Source organism: Thalassophryne amazonica, chromosome 3 (assembly GCF_902500255.1).
Source record: "Thalassophryne amazonica chromosome 3, fThaAma1.1, whole genome shotgun sequence".
NCBI classification, from domain to species: domain Eukaryota; kingdom Metazoa; phylum Chordata; class Actinopteri; order Batrachoidiformes; family Batrachoididae; genus Thalassophryne; species Thalassophryne amazonica.
Window position 1 is genome coordinate 18,253,962 of NC_047105.1, and position 19,368 is coordinate 18,273,329.

The 19,368-nt window shown below is 43.0% G+C and overlaps 1 protein-coding gene and 1 long non-coding RNA gene across 2 annotated transcripts in view; both read right to left on the reverse strand.

Annotated features, from left to right (window-relative positions):
- Positions 1-19,368, reverse strand: part of LOC117506389 (metabotropic glutamate receptor 7) — a 922,561-nt gene that overhangs the window by 353,953 nt on the left and 549,240 nt on the right.
- Positions 14,166-19,234, reverse strand: LOC117506394. The gene is made up of 3 exons (XR_004559455.1): positions 19,216-19,234; positions 18,487-18,488; positions 14,166-14,237 (listed from the first exon to the last, which is right to left on the reverse strand). It is a non-coding gene; the product is annotated as an uncharacterized LOC117506394 (long non-coding RNA).

Consider the following 19,368-nt stretch of genomic DNA (forward strand, 5'->3'; position numbering starts at 1 on the left):
CTAGGACATCTTACTACTCATCACTAATTGAAGAAAATAAGAACAACCCCAGGTTTCTTTTCAGCACTGTAGCCAGGCTGACAAAGAGTCAGAGCTCTATTGAGCCGAATATTCCTTTAACTTTAACTAGTAATGACTTCATGACTTTATTTGCTAATAAAATTTTAACTATTAGAGAAAAAATTACTCATAACCATCCCAAAGACGTATCGTTATCTTTGGCTGCTTTCAGTGATGCCGGTATTTGGTTAGACTCTTTCTCTCGGATTGTTCTGTCTGAGTTATTTTCATTAGTTACTTCCTCCAAACCATCAACATGTCTATTAGACCCCATTCCTACCAGGCTGCTCAAGGAAGCCCTACCATTAATTAATGCTTCGATCTTAAATATGATCAATCTATCTTTATTAGTTGGCTATGTACCACAGGCTTTTAAGGTGGCAGTAATTAAACCATTATTTAAAAAAGCCATCACTTGACCCAGCTATCTTAACTAATTATAGGCCAATCTCCAACCTTCCTTTTCTCTCAAAAATTCTTGAAAGGGTAGTTGTAAAACAGCTAACTGATCATCTGCAGAGGAATGGTCTATTTGAAGAGTTTCAGTCAGGTTTTAGAATTCATCATAGTACAGAAACAGCATTAGTGAAGGTTACAAATGATCTTCTTATGGCCTCAGACAGTGGACTCATCTCTGTGCTTGTTCTGTTAGACCTCAGTGCTGCTTTTGATACTGTTGACCATAAAATTTTATGACAGAGATTAGAGCATGCCATAGGTATTAAAGGCACTGCGCTGCGGTGGTTTGAATCATATTTATCTAATAGATTACAATTTGTTCATGTAAATGGGGAATCTTCTTCACAGACTAAGGTTAATTATGGAGTTCCACAAGGTTCTGTGCTAGGACCAATTTTATTCACTTTATACATGTTTCCCTTAGGCAGTATTATTAGATGGCATTGCTTAAATTTTCATTGTTACGCAGATGATACCCTGCTTTATCTATCCATGAAGCCAGAGGATTTCGTCTTTGTCTTCCGGCTGTTCCCGTTAGGGGTCGCCACAGCAGATCAATCGTTTCCATCTCACCCTGTCCTCTGTATCTTCCTCTGTCACACCAACCACCTGCATGTCCTCTCTCAGCACATCCATGAACCTCCTCTTTGGTCTCCCTCTTCTCCTCCTGCCTGGTGGCTCCATCCTCAGCATCCTTCTCCCTATATACCCTGGGTCCCTCCTCTGCACATGTCCAAACCATCTCAATCTTGCCTCTCTGACTTTGTCTCCAAACAGTCCCACCTGAGCTGTCCCTCTGATATGTTCATTCCTAATCTTGTCCATTCTTGTCACTCCCAAAGAGAATCTCAACATCTTCAGTTCTGCCACCTTCAGCTCTGCCTCCTATCTTTTTGTTATTGCCACTGTCTCTAAACCATACAACATAGCTGGTCTCACTACTGTTTTGTAAACTTTCCCCTTCACTCTTGCTGATATTCTTCGGTCACAAATCACTCCTGCCACCTTTCTCCACCCACTCCACCCTGCCTGCACTCTCTTCTTCACCTCTCTACCACACTCTCCATTACTTTGAACAGTTGACCCCAAATATTTAAACTCATCTACTTTCACCACTTCTACTCCTTGTAACTGCACTATTCCACTGGGCTCCCTCTCATTCACACACATGTACTCAGTCTTGCTTCTACTGACTGTCATTCCCCTTCTCTCCAAAGCATATCTCCACTTCTCCAGACTAGACTCAACTTGCTCTCTACTCTCACTACAGATCACAATGTCATCTGCAAACATCACAGTCCATGGGGACTCCTGTCTGATCTCAGCTGTCAACCTGTCCATCACCACTGCAAACAAGAAAGGACTCAGAGCTGATCCTTGGTGTAATCCCACCTCCACCTTGAATGAGTCTGTCATTCCGACTGCGCATCTCACCGCTGTCACACTATTCTTGTACATGTCCTGCACTACCCTAACATACTTCTCTGCCACTCCAGACTTCCTCATATAATGCCACAACTTTTCTCTTGGCACCCTATCATAAGCTTTTTCTAAGTCCACAAAAACACAATGTAACTCTTTCTGTCCTTCTCTGTACTTTTCCAACAGTATTCTCAGAGCAAACATTGCATCTGTAGTGCTCTTTCTCGGCATGAAACCATGTTGCTGCTCACAGATCTTCAACTGTTTTCTAAGCCTAGCTTCTACTACTCTTTCCCATAACTTCATGCTGTGGCTGATCAGCTTTATGCCTCTGTAGTTACTGCAGCTCTGCACATCACCCTTGTTCTTGAAAATAGGAACCAGCACACTTCGTCTCCACTCCTCAGGCATCCTCTCACTTTCCAAGATTTTATTAAACAATCTGTATAGAAACTCTACTGCCATCTCTCCTAGACATTTCCATACCTCCATTGGAATGTCATCTGGACCAACTGCCTTTCCACTCTTCATCCTCTTCATAGCAGCCCTCACTTCTTCCTTGCTAATCTCTTTTACATCATCCAGCCTTTTCTCTCGCTCATTTTCTTTATTCATCAACTCTTCAAAATATTCCCTCCACCTTCTCAGCACACACTCCTCACTTGTCAGCACATTACCATGTGCATCTTTTATCACCCTAACCTGCTGCACATCCTTTCCAGCTCTGTCCCTTTGTCTGGCCAATTGGTACAAGTCCTTTTCTTCTTGCTTACTATTCAACTTCTTGTACAGCTCGCAATATGCCGTTTCCTTTGCTTTTGCCACTTCTCTTCTCGCCTTACGCCGCATCTCCTTGTACTCCTGTCTACTTTCTTCATCTCTCCGACTATCCCAAAACTTTTTCGCCAACCTCTTTCTCCTTATGCTTTCCTGGACCTCTTCATCCCACCACTAAGTCTCCTTGTCTTCCTTCCACTGTCCAGATGTCATACCCAGTACTGCCCTACCTGTCTCCCTCACCACATCTGCAGTACTTTTCCAGTTGTCCAAAACTGCTTCCCCTCCAACTACTGCTTCTCTCACCTGCTCGCTAAATTTCACACAACAGTCTTCCTCCTTCAGCTTCCAACATCTGATCCTTTGTTGAGCTCTCACTCTCTTCTTCTTCTTTACCTCTAAAGTCATCCTACAAACAACCATCCTATGCTGTCTAGTGACACTCTCTCCTGCTACCACCTTACAGTCTGTGATTTCTTTTAGCTTGCATCTCCTATAAAGAATGTAGTCCACCTGTGTGCACCTTCCTCCACTCTTATATGTTACCCTGTGCTCCTCCCTTTTCTTAAAGTAGGTATTCACCACAGCCATTTCCATCCTTTTTGCAAAATCAACTACCATCTGTCCTTCCCCATTCCTATCCTTGATACCATATCTACCCATTACTTCCTCATCACCTCTGTTCCCTTCACCAACATGCCCATTGAAGTCTGCTCCTATCACCACTCTTTCATGCTTGGGCACACTCTCCACCACCTCATCTAATACACTCCAGAAATCTTCTTTCTCCTTCATCTCACAACCTACCTGTGGGGCATATGCACTGATGATATTCATCATCACCCCTTCAATTTCCAACTTCACACTCATCACCCTGTCAGACACTCACTTAACCTCCAACACACTTTTAACATACTCTTCCTTTAAAATGACCCCAACACCATTTCTCTTCCTGTCCTCACCATGGTACAACAACTTGTACCCACCACCGATGCTCCTGCTCTTACTTCCCTTCCACTTGGTCTCTTGCACACACAATATGTCTACCTTTCTCCTGTCCATGATATCAGCCAGCTCTCTCCCTTTACCAGTCATACTACCAACATTCAAAGTCCCCACTTTCATTTCCACCCTTCTAGTTTTCCTCTTCTCCCACTGTTCGTGGCAACGTTTTCCTCCTCTTCTTCGTCGTCTTCACCCAGCAGTAGCCAAATTTCCACCGGCACCCTGTTGGGCAACAGCACCGGTGGCGGACGTTGTTAACCCGGGCCGCGACCGATCCGGTATGGGAATTCGATTCTGAGTCTGCATAGTTGGGTTGGCTTGTTTTACGCCGGATGCCCTTCCTGACACAACCCTCCTCATTTATCCGGGCTTGGGACCGGCACTCAGAATGTACTGGCTGCACACCCCAAAGGACACACACCAATTAGCTAAACTGCAGGATTGTCTTACAGACATAAAGACATGGATGACCTCTAATTTCCTGCTTTTAAACTAAGATAAAACTGAAGTTATTGTACTTGGCCCCACAAATCGTAGAAACATGGTGTCTAACCAGATCCTTACTCTGGATGGCATTACCCTGACCTCTAGTAATACTGTGAGAAATCTTGGAGTCATTTTTGATCAGGATATGTCATTCAATGCGCATATTAAACAAATATGTAGGACTGCTTTTTTGCATTTGCACAATATCTCTAAAATTAGAAAGGTCTTGTCTCAGAGTGATGCTGAAAAACTAATTCATGCATTTATTTCCTCTAGGCTGGACTATTGTAATTCATTATTATCAGGTTGTCCTAAAAGTTCCCTGAAAAGCCTTCAGTTAATTCAAAATGCTGCAGCTAGAGTGCTGACAGGGACTAGAAGGAGAGAGCATATCTCACCCATATTGGCCTCTCTTCATTGGCTTCCTGTTAATTCTAGAATAGAATTTAAAATTCTTCTTCTTACTTATAAGGTTTTGAATAATCAGGTCCCTTCTTATCTTAGGGACCTCATAGTACCATATCACCCCAATAGAGCGCTTCGCTCTCAGACTGCAGGCTTACTTGTAGTTCCTAGGGTTTGTAAGAGTAGAATGGGAGGCAGAGCCTTCAGCTTTCAGGCTCCTCTCCTGTGGAACCAGCTCCCAATTCAGATCAGGGAGACAGACACCCTCTCTACTTTTAAGATTAGGCTTAAAACCTTCCTTTTTGCTAAAGCTTATAGTTAGGGCTGGATCAGGTGACCCTGAGCCATCCCTTAGTTATGCTGCTATAGACTTAGACTGCTGCGGGGTTCCCATGATGCACTGAGTGTCTCTTTCTCTTTTTGCTCTGTATGCACCACTCTGCATTTAATCATTAGTGATTGATCTCTGCTCCCCTCCACAGCTTGTCTTTTTCCTGGTTCTCTCCCTCAGCCCCAACCAGTCCCAGCAGAAGACTGCCCCTCCCTGAGCCTGGTTCTGCTGGAGGTTTCTTCCTGTTAAAAGGGAGTTTTTCCTTCCCACTGTTGCCAAGTGCTTGCTCACAAGGGGTCGTTTTGACCGTTGGGGTTTTTCCGTAATTATTGTATGGCCTTGCCTTACAATATAAGACGCCTTGGGGCAACTGTTTGTTGTGATTTGGCGCTATATAAATAAAACTGATTTGTTTTGATTTGATTTGATTTGAATCACGTGTGATTGCATCAGCCAAGCTTGAACCTTCGTGCCCATGCGTGAGTTTTTTCACGCCTGTCGGTTGCGTCATTCGCCTGTGAGCAGGTTTTGAGTGAGCACTGGTCCACCCCTCTCATCGTTAAGGAAATGGCGGAATGATTTGGAGCTTTGCTGCATCAATTTTTTCTTGAAACTGTGAGAGACCTCCAGGTGGACACCATTCGGAAAATTAATATGGCTTTCTGGGATGATTTTATGGGGATTACACAGATTAAGGAGTGCTCCTTGTCTTGGAAAAGGTAGTCTGTGCTCAATTGAGATCGTTTTTGCAGGCTAACAACATCCATGACACTTTTCAATCTGGGTACCGTGAGTTTCATTCTACTGAAACAGCCCTGTTGAAGGTGTCTAGTGACATGATGATGGCAGCTGACACTGGCAAATGTTCTGTGCTGATTCTGTTTGATCTGTCTTCGGCGTTTGATACCGTTGACCATGGCATTCTGATAAACAGATTGCGGGATTTGGTTGGAATGTCAGGTTGTGTTTTAGAGTGGTTTACCTCTTACCTGACTGGTAGAACTTTTAGTGTGACGGTGGGCAATGCAGTGTCGGAATCTGCAGATCTTCTGTGGGGTGTGCCACAGGGATCGGTCTTGGGACCTGTTTTGTTCTCGTTGTATCTCCTTCCTCTCAGCAAGCTGATCCAGCAGTTCAGTGATGTGTCCTATCATTTGTATGCCGATGATCTGCAGCTGTACTGCTCTTTTAAGACAACTGAGCCACAGAAACTTTGCTCTCTCACAAATTGTTTGGCCAAAATTAAGGAATGGCTCACTGAGAACAGTCTGCAGTTAAATTCCAATAAGACTGAGACACTGATTGTAGCACCAGGTAGTGCTGTACCTGGAATTAAGCAGCATCTCGGTAGCCTAAGCTGCACGGTCAAAAGCAGCCTGCGTAACCTGGGTGTCATTTTGGATGGCGGGATGTCTTTGGAGCAGCACACAAATTACCTGGTTAAGAACTGTTTTTTCCAAATTCGGAACATCTCTAAGCTCCGTAAGATGGTGACTTTAAAAGAGCTTGAGATGATTGTTCATGCGTTCGTCTCATCGCATTTGGATTATTGTAACAGTCTCTTCACCTGTCTGAATAAGAAGGAGTTGGCCCACCTGCAGGTTGTGCAAAATTCTGCTGCACGCCTGCTTACCCGCACCCGCAGGAGGGACCATATTACTCCTATTCTTAATACTTTGCATTGGCTGCCTGTCTCCTACAGGATTCATTACAAAATCCTGGTATTGACTTTTAGAGCTCTGCATGGACAGGCACTGGAGTACATCAGGGACCTGATCCAGCCTTATGCTTCCTCCAGGAGCCTCACGTCGTCCAATCAGAACCTGTTGATGGTTCCTCGGACCCGTTTTAAAACTCGCGGGGACAGATCTTTTAAAGCGGTGGCGCCTAGCCTTTGGAATGAGCTTCCCTGTGCCCTTCGTTCTCTGGATTGTATAGATACTTTTAGAAGGCAACTAAAGACGCATTTCTTTAAATTAGCTTTTTAGCCTAATATTGTATTTTATTGTTTTCGTATGTTATTTTTAGATTATTTTTGTATGCCATGTGCAGCGCTTTGTGACCCTGGTCTGTGAAAGGCACTTTATAAATAAAGCTTACTTACTTACTTACTTACTCCAGCCGGTTTAAAGACCGCCCACAGCGTCTGAGAGCGTGGCGCGCTCCGAGCGCCGATTGACAGGCTCAAACCCCGCTGAAACAACCAGATCATTTCCAACGTGAAGGCTTTGTTGATCCAGGACGTCGTCTGACTTTCACAAAAAGGCAGAAGGCGTGGACATCAGCACTTTTTCGGCACATTCCACTGTTACAGGAGTTTTTTTCATGGAAAAAGAAGCGGATGAATGCGCCACCGTGCCGCTCATGGCGCGGGACAAAACCACCTCTGTGTTGGTCTCACAGGATGGCTTTCAGGTGGCTTTAAGACGGCTTCCGGTTGCTTTTCAGTCGTGTGAATATCCGAGAAATTAAGCATGAGCTGGACATGCCCCAACATGTCCTGTGAGGCTTCATCACGGCGTTGCTTTGCGCCATGCGGCTCCGCCGCAACGCGCGGAATTCCTCCGCACGTCTGTCTCAATGTGCCAAAAAAGTGCTGATGTCCACGTCTTCCGCAATTCCTGTGCTAGTCAGACGACATACCGGATCAAGACAGCATCCAGTTTACAAATGAATGGCACATTCCACTGTTACAGGAGTTTTTGTCATGGAAAGAGGAACGGAGGAATCCCGTGCGTCGTGGCGGAGTAGCATGGTGCAAAGCAACGCCGTGATGAAGCCTCACAGGACATGTTGGGGCATGTCCAGCTCATGCTCAATTTCTCGGATATTCACACGACTGAAAAGCAACCAGAAGCCATCTGAAAGCCACCCGAGAGCCGTCCTGAGAGACCAACATGGAGGTGGTTTCGTCCCGCGCCATGAGTGGCACGGTGGCGCATTCATCCTCTTCTTTTTCCATGAAAAAAACTCCTGTAACAGTGGAATGTGCCGAAAAGTGCTGATGTCCATGCCTTCTTCCTTTTTGTGAAAGTCAGACGACGTCCCAGATCAACAAAGCCTACACGTTGGAAATGATCTGGTTGTTTCAGCGGGTTTGAGCCTGTCGATTGGTGCTCAGAGCGCGCCACGCTCTCAGACACTGTGGGCGGTCTTTAAACCAGCTGGAGCACTCCTTAATCTGTGTAATCCCCATAAAATTGTCCCTGAAAGCCATAGTAGAGAAGCTTGAATCTTCGACTGGACTGGGTTGCTTGACGTGAGGACGTTTCGCTTCAAATCACAGAAGCTTCCTCAGCTAAAATTCTTGCTCTGGTAGTCTGACTTCTGTCTTGACTCTTGTAGAGAAGAATAAACCAGAAGCCAACAAAAGCTGGAGTTTTTTAACCTAACCAGACCCCACCTACCGAGAGGCTGACTGCTATAGGCTAGTGACTAAACAATAGCTCTAATTAGCACCTATTGTGCTCTAGTTAGCACTCTCCTAATGACAGGACGGAAGCCTCCCCTGATGGCTCCCTTGATGACTCTCTCCTGATGACGTGAATGACTCATTACCATGAACAAAAGACTGAAACTGCTTTGACCTGAGTACCACATTGTAAACAGGGGACAAAGTGTGTCTCCACTCCGCGGTTAAGGTTGGGTTTCAACTGTTTTACAAAGAATGCTTCCTTGACACCTCTCTTACAACTCTCTCTCTTACAGCCAAAGAATGGATTTGGCACTAAGGCAGTGTTTCTCAATTATTTTCTGTTTCACCCCCTCCAGGAAGAAGAAAACATTTTGCGCCCACTGCCCCACTCTCCGCCATGACTAGACAACAGTTTAAGACAGCAGTCTGTCCTCGTCTCCCACTGTAGTGCGAAAAAACCCAACATCGAGCTGCATTCCATTATGCTAGAGTCCTCAATACTCCCTGCGCACACTCTGACAATGAGAGGGCCACTGCCACCTACTGTAGTGGATGTGCAATTACACTTCTTTCTCCTAGGAAAAAAAAAGCATGTTCCCCGTGGTCACACGCATACATGTCAACCTATACGGATTGTCCATAAATTATACGGATTTTTCCGAGTTTCAGAGTCATACGGACTTACAAATAAAGTCTTACGGATATTCAGGGTTTGGTCTGCAGCGTCTCTGTAATCAACTGTTTCTGCAGTGCGACTCCACTTTAATGTGTGAGCCAATAAAGCAATGCTTCGATCCACTAGCTCGTTGGTTCTTTGATTCGTTGCTCTTCAGAAACGGCAAGTCCGCTTCTTAACCCCTCTCAAAGCCATTAAAATACCGTAAGTCACTTTTGTGTGTATTAAAGTCACTAACTGGAACTCTTGTCTTGTTGTAGTCAAGAAACGAGAATCGTCCTCCGTTTTGTTGGCACAGCTCCAAACGCTGCATGGCTCTCTGCCGAGACAGAGTCCAGTTGGAATTAATAGCTTCAAAATGAATCGCCGCTTTAAATAAAATGACACCTCTTTCAAACGTTGTATTACAGACAAGAGACTACAATCCACTAAAATGTTTTTTTTTCCTCCCAGTATGAGACTTGCTGTATTCTTTATGAATTACATGCTGACATACAGCACAGCTGCAAGAGCTCAGCGCAGATGTATGGAAAGACATTTATGCCAATAAAGGAAATGCTTTTGACAATAACTACAGATTTTGTTTATTCCTATTTATGTCCAGAGATCAAGGATCCACCATGTAGAGTTTATTATGTCCAAAGTTTAAGGATCCAGTGACCAATTTCATATTTATTTACTTTAAGACTCAATAAAATGTTGTTCAATTTCGATTTCAATTTTATCGGCTTATAAAGTGCCAAATCACAACAAAATCCGTCTCAAGGCACCTCACATAGAACAGTTCAACAGAATTTTTTTTTAAATAAATAAATAAAAATTAAAAATTTCAAATACATAGTTAAAACAGAAGTAAAAGAATAAAACAGATACAAAATAAAAACTATTCATAAGAAAGAGAATAAAAATAGGCTTTATGTCTTGACTTAAAAATGTCCACAGACTCCGACTGCCTCACGGTCACAGGAAGACCGTTCCACAGAGCAGGTGCAAGATAAGAAAAAGCTCTTTGACCTGCTGACATAGAAAACCTGTAAAGCCTACTTTTAGTACACAAAAAATTCACGGGAGGTATCGATAAGGAATCAGATCGATAAGTGGAATCGATAATGGTATCGATATCGATAAAATCTTATCGATATCCATCCCTAATAAACACAGGGGTGAAGTCAAGGATCATCGACATGCCAGTCTGCAACATCAGCACTGGCGAGGCGATTTTCGATACACTTGATGAAGCTCTGAGGTATGATTTATTTTGTTAATTATATTCCATTTATTTTTAATTTTATTAACATATTTCCACTAGTGACACACAGTTTTTGTTTCTATAAAAAAATAACTAAATTTGACACATTCAGTTCTATAAAATTCAGCTTGAGGCATGAATACTAGATCTCTATTGTTTGAAATTCAATTGTGGAGGAAATAGTAATGATCCCGACTTTAATGTCATTGTGGCAACTCATAATTTGTGGACAAAAACCCAGTTATGTGATACCGCTATGTGGTTGTGTGTACTGTAATAAAACTGATTGTGGTGCGATTTGGAGGTTATAAGGATTTTGTGTTGATTTTATGGATTTTCTCACTTGGTTATACAGGTGGACGCTCAAAGGGGTTGACATGTATGCACCCCCCCCCCCCCCCCAACCCGGCATCCCACTGTGTGCCCCACTATTTCAGAAGGACTGCACTAAGGCAATAGTCACACACTGTGATGGATTGAGGAAAGTGATTAGAAGGGATTTAATGAAAAATTTGTCCAGCAGCAAAAATCGCCTACTTGGTCGGTCTCCAGGGGATTTTGGATCTCTGATGCAATGAATGGACAACCATCAAATGCAGATGTGCAGCGCTTCTGGATGCAAACAGAAGACAATCAAATGCAAATGCACGTATAAAACTGCGTTCACATTGGCAGCTATGGTTGGAGTCAGCTGCAAGGACAAACTGGATGTTGCCACAGACTGCCGACTATAGCTGCCAACGTGAACACCTGCCAATAGAGTCACCTGGTTTTAAACAATTTGAAATAAACTGTGTGATATTTCAGAAAGGAATTCATTCATAAACCCATAAGAAGTTTACTTTTAAAGCTGCCATCATAGCCAGGGGTCCCGATTTTAATATAATTCTGTGCAAAACATTAAAACTCTGATGTATCCTTCATTTAATAAATTATTGTCCATGTCGTTATCATGTGTATCATTTTTCAATGATATGCATGTCGACTCCTGTAGTCTGCAGCTGCAGACAGAATTCTGCTATACAGTTTTCATGCTGCCAACATGAGAAAGCAGCTTAATGTTGAGTGGAGGTCCACTGGAAAGCTACCAAAAAGTAGAGTGCAAAACAAATATTCAGCCATTGGGAAAGTTCTCTGTTTGATGTCCACTCAAAGTTTAGAGCACACACAACTTTCTGATGGACTCGCTAGACATCAGCTGACAAAAGGATTTGTACAGGAAAAAATGCACACAAACAGGTAAGTTATTTTTTATTTACATTTTATTTATGATGAAATCAAAGATTTTCTTATCATGTGCATTCCAACAAACATAATATTGGCCATGCTGGTGCATCAACCCACCCCCTCTTCAGGCCGCATTTCACATGGAACGCATATGCCGCCACGTGGGTACGCTAATGAAAACTTCCCATTGTGAGTTTCCTTTTACACTTTGATTTCATCACTTAACAGACTTCGATGAATATCCAAATCTGAGATACAACTTGGTGCAGTGTAAGAAGCAGATGTTTTCTCCCCACTTAACTACTGGGTGCCTTTGCTGTCAGCAATATAAGTATTAGCCTTAATAACAGACATGCATCTACTTTAAAATACACTTCCTGACCTGTCAATTGCTTGTGCCCTGACATTGTTAGGTACTACTTTAGTTCAACTGTGAAGGAAGCAGATTGTTCTGTGCTCGCCTATGAATTGGCTCCATGCACTGACAGCACCAATAATTACCCTGGGTATCTGCCATGCACTTACACTGCTAAGCAGATGATCTCTTACTCTCTCTGTTTTTTGTTTTTTTTTGCAAAGCCTTTAGAGACTGTGACTATAGTTTTTAGCCCCTCTGTTTCCTTGCCTGTGGCTAAGGGACCCAAATCTCATAAACAGGGATTCCTCTCTACTCTTTCTGACCTGCTCCTGCTTTTTCTTCTACTCTCTAACATAGACACACACATACACATGAGCGCACACACATAAAGTAGGAAGGCCATTGGCATAATTTTATCTCAAGGCAGCATAAGCATTATGTTATCCCCAACAGCAGAGCTGGTGCTTGTTACTGCCCCAAGCTGCTGAAGTGTTTTTACTGTCCACAGTAACACAGGCTGTGGCAGCATCATCATGTCAAGGGAGCACTTTAATGAGGCTGAACTGCTTTATTCCCCCATTCATTCATTCGGGCGGCATGGTATCTTAGTGGTTAGGACTGGTGCCTCACAGCAAGAAGGTCATGTGATCGATTCCCGCCCTTTCTGTGTGGAGTTTGCATGATCTCCCCATGTCTGCATGGGTTTACTCCGGGCACTCCAGTTTCCTCCCACAATCAAGAACATGCTTATTTAGAGTCTGCTCCTTTCTTTGCCCCTGACCAAGGCAGAGTCTCTACATCTGGAGTTGGTGCCTGGTGCGCTGGACTGTGGCTGCCCACTGCTCCTTGTGGTTAGATTGCATTTAATTGTAATTTGGGTTAAATGCAGAGGAAAGTTTCATTGTATGTACAGTGGCTTGCAAAAGTATTTAGCCCATTGGTATTTCACGCATTTTAATTTGTTTATGGCATTTCAAATACAAAAAGTAAATCAGGCTTCTTAATATAAAAAAATCTAAAATTATCTTCCTTAGACTCAAACTGAAAGTAAATCTCTACAACTTGATATAAATGAATTAAAAATATAAAAGCCAAGATGATGGTAATCAGCCCCTTTGGTATAATACCTGTAAATAATCAGTTTAATTGCCAGTTTTCTTCAGACAAGTCAGGGGATGGATACATGCACATTTGCAAGTCTTTATTCACATCAGTTATGAAGAAATAAAAACAGTATGGCATTCTGTGGTAAATTTGTGTGGAGTAGACAGTTCTCAAAAACTGTGTGACTGTGCAAGAAGGAGAAGAGTGAGGAAAGACACCAAGACACACAGACAACCCAGAAGAAGTTACAGGCTTCTGTGGCTGTGATTGCAGAAATTGTGCATGGTGCATGTTTTGCATTTTGTATCTCCAGTTATACAGCTTCATGACATGGTATAGAGGAGAGATTTCTTTCACCAAAACATTAAAACTTGGCTTGCATCTTAGATGTATGTTCTGGCAAATTGTAGCTGAACTTTCAGGTCTTCTTTTTAATAAAACTCTCCTCTGTACCACTTCATCATGTTACTCTCTGTTTCTGTGTTATGTGATCATTAACAGCGTGGCCGCCGACAGCAGCAGCTGTTGAGATCTGTGGTTCTGGACATCCCAGCTGGGGAACACATACCGTGTTTGACGGACATGACCTGACAACTGTCCACTGTGATGCGCGTGTCTGCTTACTGTCCTCAAATGGACATACATAAAAACATATATTGCTGTTGTGACCGGCTGCAGCGAGTGAGCGCATGACACACACATTGACAGGCTGCCCAGGTGAAACGGACTATCAGATCATAACACGCAGCGGGCGATCCGAATGTCACGTCATGCACGTGAGCTATTCTTATTCGTGCTATGTGTGAAGGGGCTCTTAAAGTGTGCAACAGTACAGGGTTGTCTTTCTTTCATTTTTCACTCACTCACCTTCAACTGCTTACTCCAATTAAGGGTCGCGGGGGGCTGGAGCCTATCCCACCAGTCTGTCACAGGGCCTTTGTTTCATTTTTTTATTTCAAAATTCACCACACATTCTCTTTTGTGGACATGTTAGGACTGGAAGCACGCCAGTCCAGTTCTAATTGACTTGATGAAAAATGCATGGATGTCCAAGGAAATGGTGTAATTTTGAAGGCAGCATATTTTACTCTACAATGTCAAAGTACAATTCTGCATTAATGCTGCTATCACAGAAGTGTAAATTACCTTGGTTAAGGGTACTGACACAAGCCCACGCCATTGCAGATATAGGTTTGGACTTGTTGCTAATAACAGTGTGGATGGCCCTTTTTGTCATTGGTCAGGAGCACACAGCATCCATTTCTTCCAGAAACGATCTGGAACACTGATTTGTCTGACCACAATACACATTTCCATTGCGTGATGGTCCAACCCAGATGATTTGGATGCCTTGAGACAACATTCTTATTCTGCACAAGGTTAACATAAGGCTTCTTTGTTGCACAGTAAAGTTTAACATGGCATTTGTAATCCCTTGCCCATGTGGTTATATCAGCTATTGATGAATGACCATCTATCAGAATTCCTGTGGTCTAAATACTGCTTTTGTACCAAATCATGTCCACAATCACATGCTTGAAATAACATCATTGTTTATTTATGTCTTTATTTTACCTCATTATTAGCCCTAAATTTCCCCCACCCAAATTTTTTGGAATGTGATTCAGTTCTGAATGCAGAAATGAATGCTTATTAACACATGAAAGGAAGTTGGCCACACAAAACATGAAATATCTTGGGTTCATACTGTTTGCAATGAAATGGAAGTAAATGTTAATGCAAGGATCACTTTTTAAAATATTTGCGTATTTGCATCGTCTCAAATTTTCTGATTTGGAGTTGGAATAAATTGTGCAGTTGCTGTAAAGTCATATCACTCTGAGTAGAGCTAAATCTGTCAGATCTCATAAGAAATTTTTTCAGCAAAGATTTATGTAAACATATGTCCAGATTTGTATTTGTCTGTGAAATTATAATAAAATTTTGTTGGTGGCAGCATTAAAAAATCGGCTACTCTGAAGCATATGGGTGAATGACATATTGGCCTAATAACCCTAACGTGCATCACCCCCGTTTCTACATTTAAAGCATGCTTTAAACACAGTGATCATACTGCATATACAAAGATTCAAACTTTCATAGAATGTATTAATTACTGTGAAATCCCTCAAATATCATTAAAGTAAAAGGAAAAATCCATTTGTAAGCCATTTTCTAAAATGCATATTTGAGTTTAAACAATAAAAGTAATTAGCAGCTCGATATGATCCAGAGAAGTCATTGTGGACAATTATCATATCAGTCATTAGGTGTTTTCAGACAAACTTTCATGGATAATTGGAATCACACTGAGCATTTACTCTGATTTTTTTTTTCTGGGTTCTTTACTCCAGATAGTTGAAACAAAAAGCAAAATTATACAATGTGATATATCATGAAATTGGTAAATATAAGTACTTTAAGTGAATAATACTGTTGCGATCAAGCCTATAAAGCCACTCAGTGTGACTAATTGTTCCTTGTAAAGTAGCCACTAAGCAAACTGGCTGTATCCAGACCAAATGCCAGCATCCTAATATTGTAGCATGTGGCAGCTTTATTATAGCAATAACAATTGATAGACTGTTCCTCACTGAGTTTATGGCTATGATGGTGATGTGTGTGGGTAGGTGCTTGGCACAGACTCATCATCAGTGGAAGACATAAAATAGCATCACAGACTGTGACAGGTTTATTTCCCATAAATTACTTTTAAAAGTATGCAGATTTGTTTTTAAGTTGGAGTACATCCATCTATCTCCCCATTTGACCAAATACTTTCTAAACCGTTTATCACAATTGTGGTTTCAGGGACATGGACCCCAATATATGTTTCTGTGAAGGCTCTCAGTTGTCCAGGTGGTTTCCATAGTAGAAAAGCTTGAATCTTCGACTGGACTGGGTTGTTTGACACAAGGATGTTCTGCTTCAAACGTAGTGTATTTGTAGTGTATTCTATCAGATGACAGGAAAACTGTAACAAACACTACATAGGTGAGACTAAGCAGCCATTGCACAAAAGGCTATACCAGCACCACAGAGAAGGCCTCAGTCTGCAGTTCATCTCCACCTTAAAGACACTAACCACATGTTTGAGGACAAGGAAGTCAAAATCTTAGGCAGAGAGAAGAAATGGTTTGAGAGAGGAGTGAAGGAGGCATTTTATGTGTAACAGTTGAAACTCAGCCTTAACCGGGGAGGGGGTCTGAGACACGCTTTGTCCCGTTTACAATGGGGCACTCAGGTCAAAGCAGTTTCAGTCTTTTTTCATGGTAATGAGTCATTCACATCATCAGGAGACTCATCAGGAGAGGTGTCAGTCCCATTGTTAGGAGGGACAACTACCCTGTCATTAGGATGGTGCTAACTAGAGCACAATAGGTGCTAATGAAAGCAATTGTTTAGTCACTAGCCTATAGCAGTCTGCCTCCCGGTAGGAGGGGTCTGGTTAGGTTTAAAACTCCAGCTTTTCTGGCTTCTGTTTGTTCTTCTCTACAAGGGTCAAGACAGAAGTCAGACTACCAGAGCAAGAATTTTAGCTGAGGAAGCTTCTGCAATCTGAAGCGTAACATCCTCGCGTCAAGCAACCCAGTCCAGTCAATGATTCAAGCTTCTCTACTACTACCCCAATATATGACATGCAAAAGACTGAGTATCCCAGGAAAATTATAACTATTGCAGTGTAACTATATAGGCAGCCAGTCTGTTCTGTGGAAGCTTGATCCCATCAGACCTCAGATGCTCAGCAGTGTGGGGCCTAGTTAGTACTTGGATGGGTGACCTCTTCGGAACACCAGAGGCTGTGTGTGTTTCTCCAGGTAAAACTGGAGTTGCATCAAGAAGGGGAACAGCAACAGCAGTGTGACTACATAGCTTAGGAATGCCAGAACTCCCATGGGTGCATCATCTGGAATATTCAGCAACAAGACAAAAACAAACCCTTCACCTGTGACATTGGATGTTTTAACATGGGATTCTACGGGACTCACACTTACCTTTGGAATCAGCCTCATCTGGCATTTTAAGGAACCACAACTTTTTTCTTTTCTGGGTGGTTTCAGCTTTGACAGCTAGAGGGTTTGGGCATTGAATGACCTTCTTCCTGCAAAGATATCAGCTATGGAGGACTAAGCATGGATTAAAACTAAATAATTTGATCAATAAATAAATGTATGATTTTTTTTTATCTTTATCATATAGTTATCTTATTCCACGCACAGCATGGGCTCTGGTACCCAACTCCTGGAGAGGGGCTGGACGCTTCATTTTTCTGGCATTGCCCACGGGGAGAGGCGGAGAGCTGGGGTTGCATTGCTTATTGCTCCCCAGCTCATTCGCCATGTGTTGGAGTTCACTCCGGTGAACAAGAGGGTCGTGTCCCTACGCCTTCGGGTCGGGGACAGGTCTCTCACTGTTGTCTCGGCCTATGGGCCGAGCGGCTGTGCAGAGTACCCGACCTTCCTGGAGTCCCTGGGAGGGGTACTAGATAGCGCTCCGACTGGGGACTCCATTGTTCTCCTGGGGGATTTCAATGCCCACGTGGGCGGCAACAGTGAGACCTGGAGGGGGGTGATCGGGAAGCACGGCCTCCCCGATCTGAACCCGAATCCGGGAGTACGGGGTCCGGGGTCCTTTGCTAAGGGCTATCCGGTCCCTGTACGACCGCAGCAGGAGCTTGGTTCGCATTGCCAGTAGTAAGTCAAACCTGTTTCCAGTGCACGTTGGCCTCCGCCAGGGCTGCCCTTTGTCACCGGTTCTGTTCATTATTTTTATGGACAGAATTTCTAGGCGCAGCCAGGGTGTAGAGGGGGTCTGGTTTGGGAACCACAGAATCTCGTCTCTCCTGTTTGCGGACGATGTGGTTCTGTTGGCTTCATCAAATCAGGACCTTCAGCATGCACTGGGGCGGTTTGCAGCCGAGTGTGAAGCGTCCGGGATGAAAATCAGCACCTCCAAATCCGAGGCCATGGTTCTCGACCGGAAAAAGGTGCTTTGCCCTCTTCAGGTCGATGGAGTGTCCTTGCCTCAAGTGGAGGAGTTTAAGTATCTCGGGGTCTTGTTCACGAGTGAGGGATGGATGGAGCATGAGATCGATAGACGGATCGGTGCAGCGTCTGCAGTGAGGCGGTCTCTGTGTCGGGCCGTCGTGGTGAAGAGAGAGCTGAGTAGGGGGGCAAAGCTCTCGATTTACCAATCGATCTACGTTCCGATCCTTACCTATGGTCATGAGATTTGGCTCATGACCGAAAGAACAAGATTGCGGGTACAAGCGGCCGAGATGAGTTTCCTCCGCAGGGTGGCTGGGCGCTCCCTTAGAGATAGGGTGAGGAGCTCGGTCACTCAGGAGGAGCTCGGAGTCGAGCCGCTGCTCCTCCACGTCGAAAGGAGTCAGTTGAGGTGGGTCGGGCATCTTTTCCAGATGCCCCCTGGACGCCTCGCTGGAGAGGTGTTCCGGGCACGTCCCATTGGGAGGAGGCCCCAGGGAAGACCCAGGACACGCTGGAAGGATTACATCTCTCGGCTGGCTTGGGAACGCCTTGGGGTTCCCCCGGAGGAGCTGGGGGAGGTGTGTGTGGATCGGGAAGTCTGGGCGGCTTTGCTTGAGCTGCTGCCCCCGCGACCCGACTCCGGATAAAGCGGAAGAAAATGGATGGATGGATGGAAGTAAATACATGTATTAAAGTATAAATAAATGTCTGAACATATAAATAAACTTAATCACATATAAATAAATGTCTAAACATAAGTACATGTATTAAAGTATAAATAAATATCTAAACATATAAACATGTTAAACTATCAATAAATATGTAACTGAAAAATACAATAAGTTTATCGAGAGTTTTTAAATCTATTTTTTTAAAATACTTTTAGGTAACAATTTATTTATTTATTCTTAACCTGTAAATTGGTTTTACATGTCACACTAGTTTTCTCAAGCCCATACTCTCTGGTTTCTTCATAGCTTTCACACCATGTCTTGGATCTCATTGCTTGGAAAAGTCTGCTTCAATCAGTTCAACAGCTGACTCAGATATGTCTTTTTAAAGCAAATACATTTTTTGGTGTTAATTTTCCAATTAATGTCATCATTTGTTTGCCACCATTTTTAAATGTCCACTCAGATTTTCCTTTTACCATGTTTTAGTCTTTGTATTCAGTACACATTTGTAAACATACAGTTGCTTCATGATTTATTTTATTGTTTTCATATTTATAGTGTTTGTTTAAATTGTTAAACTTATCTTTTAAAAAAAGGTTTTCTATTTTAAGCATTTACTACATTTATTATTTTATTTTTGAAATTCAATATCTATGCATTTGACTTCTTGCTAATTGTCATTTTGAAACTTTATGAGGGCCGCACAGGAAATAATTGTGTTTTATACTTTAT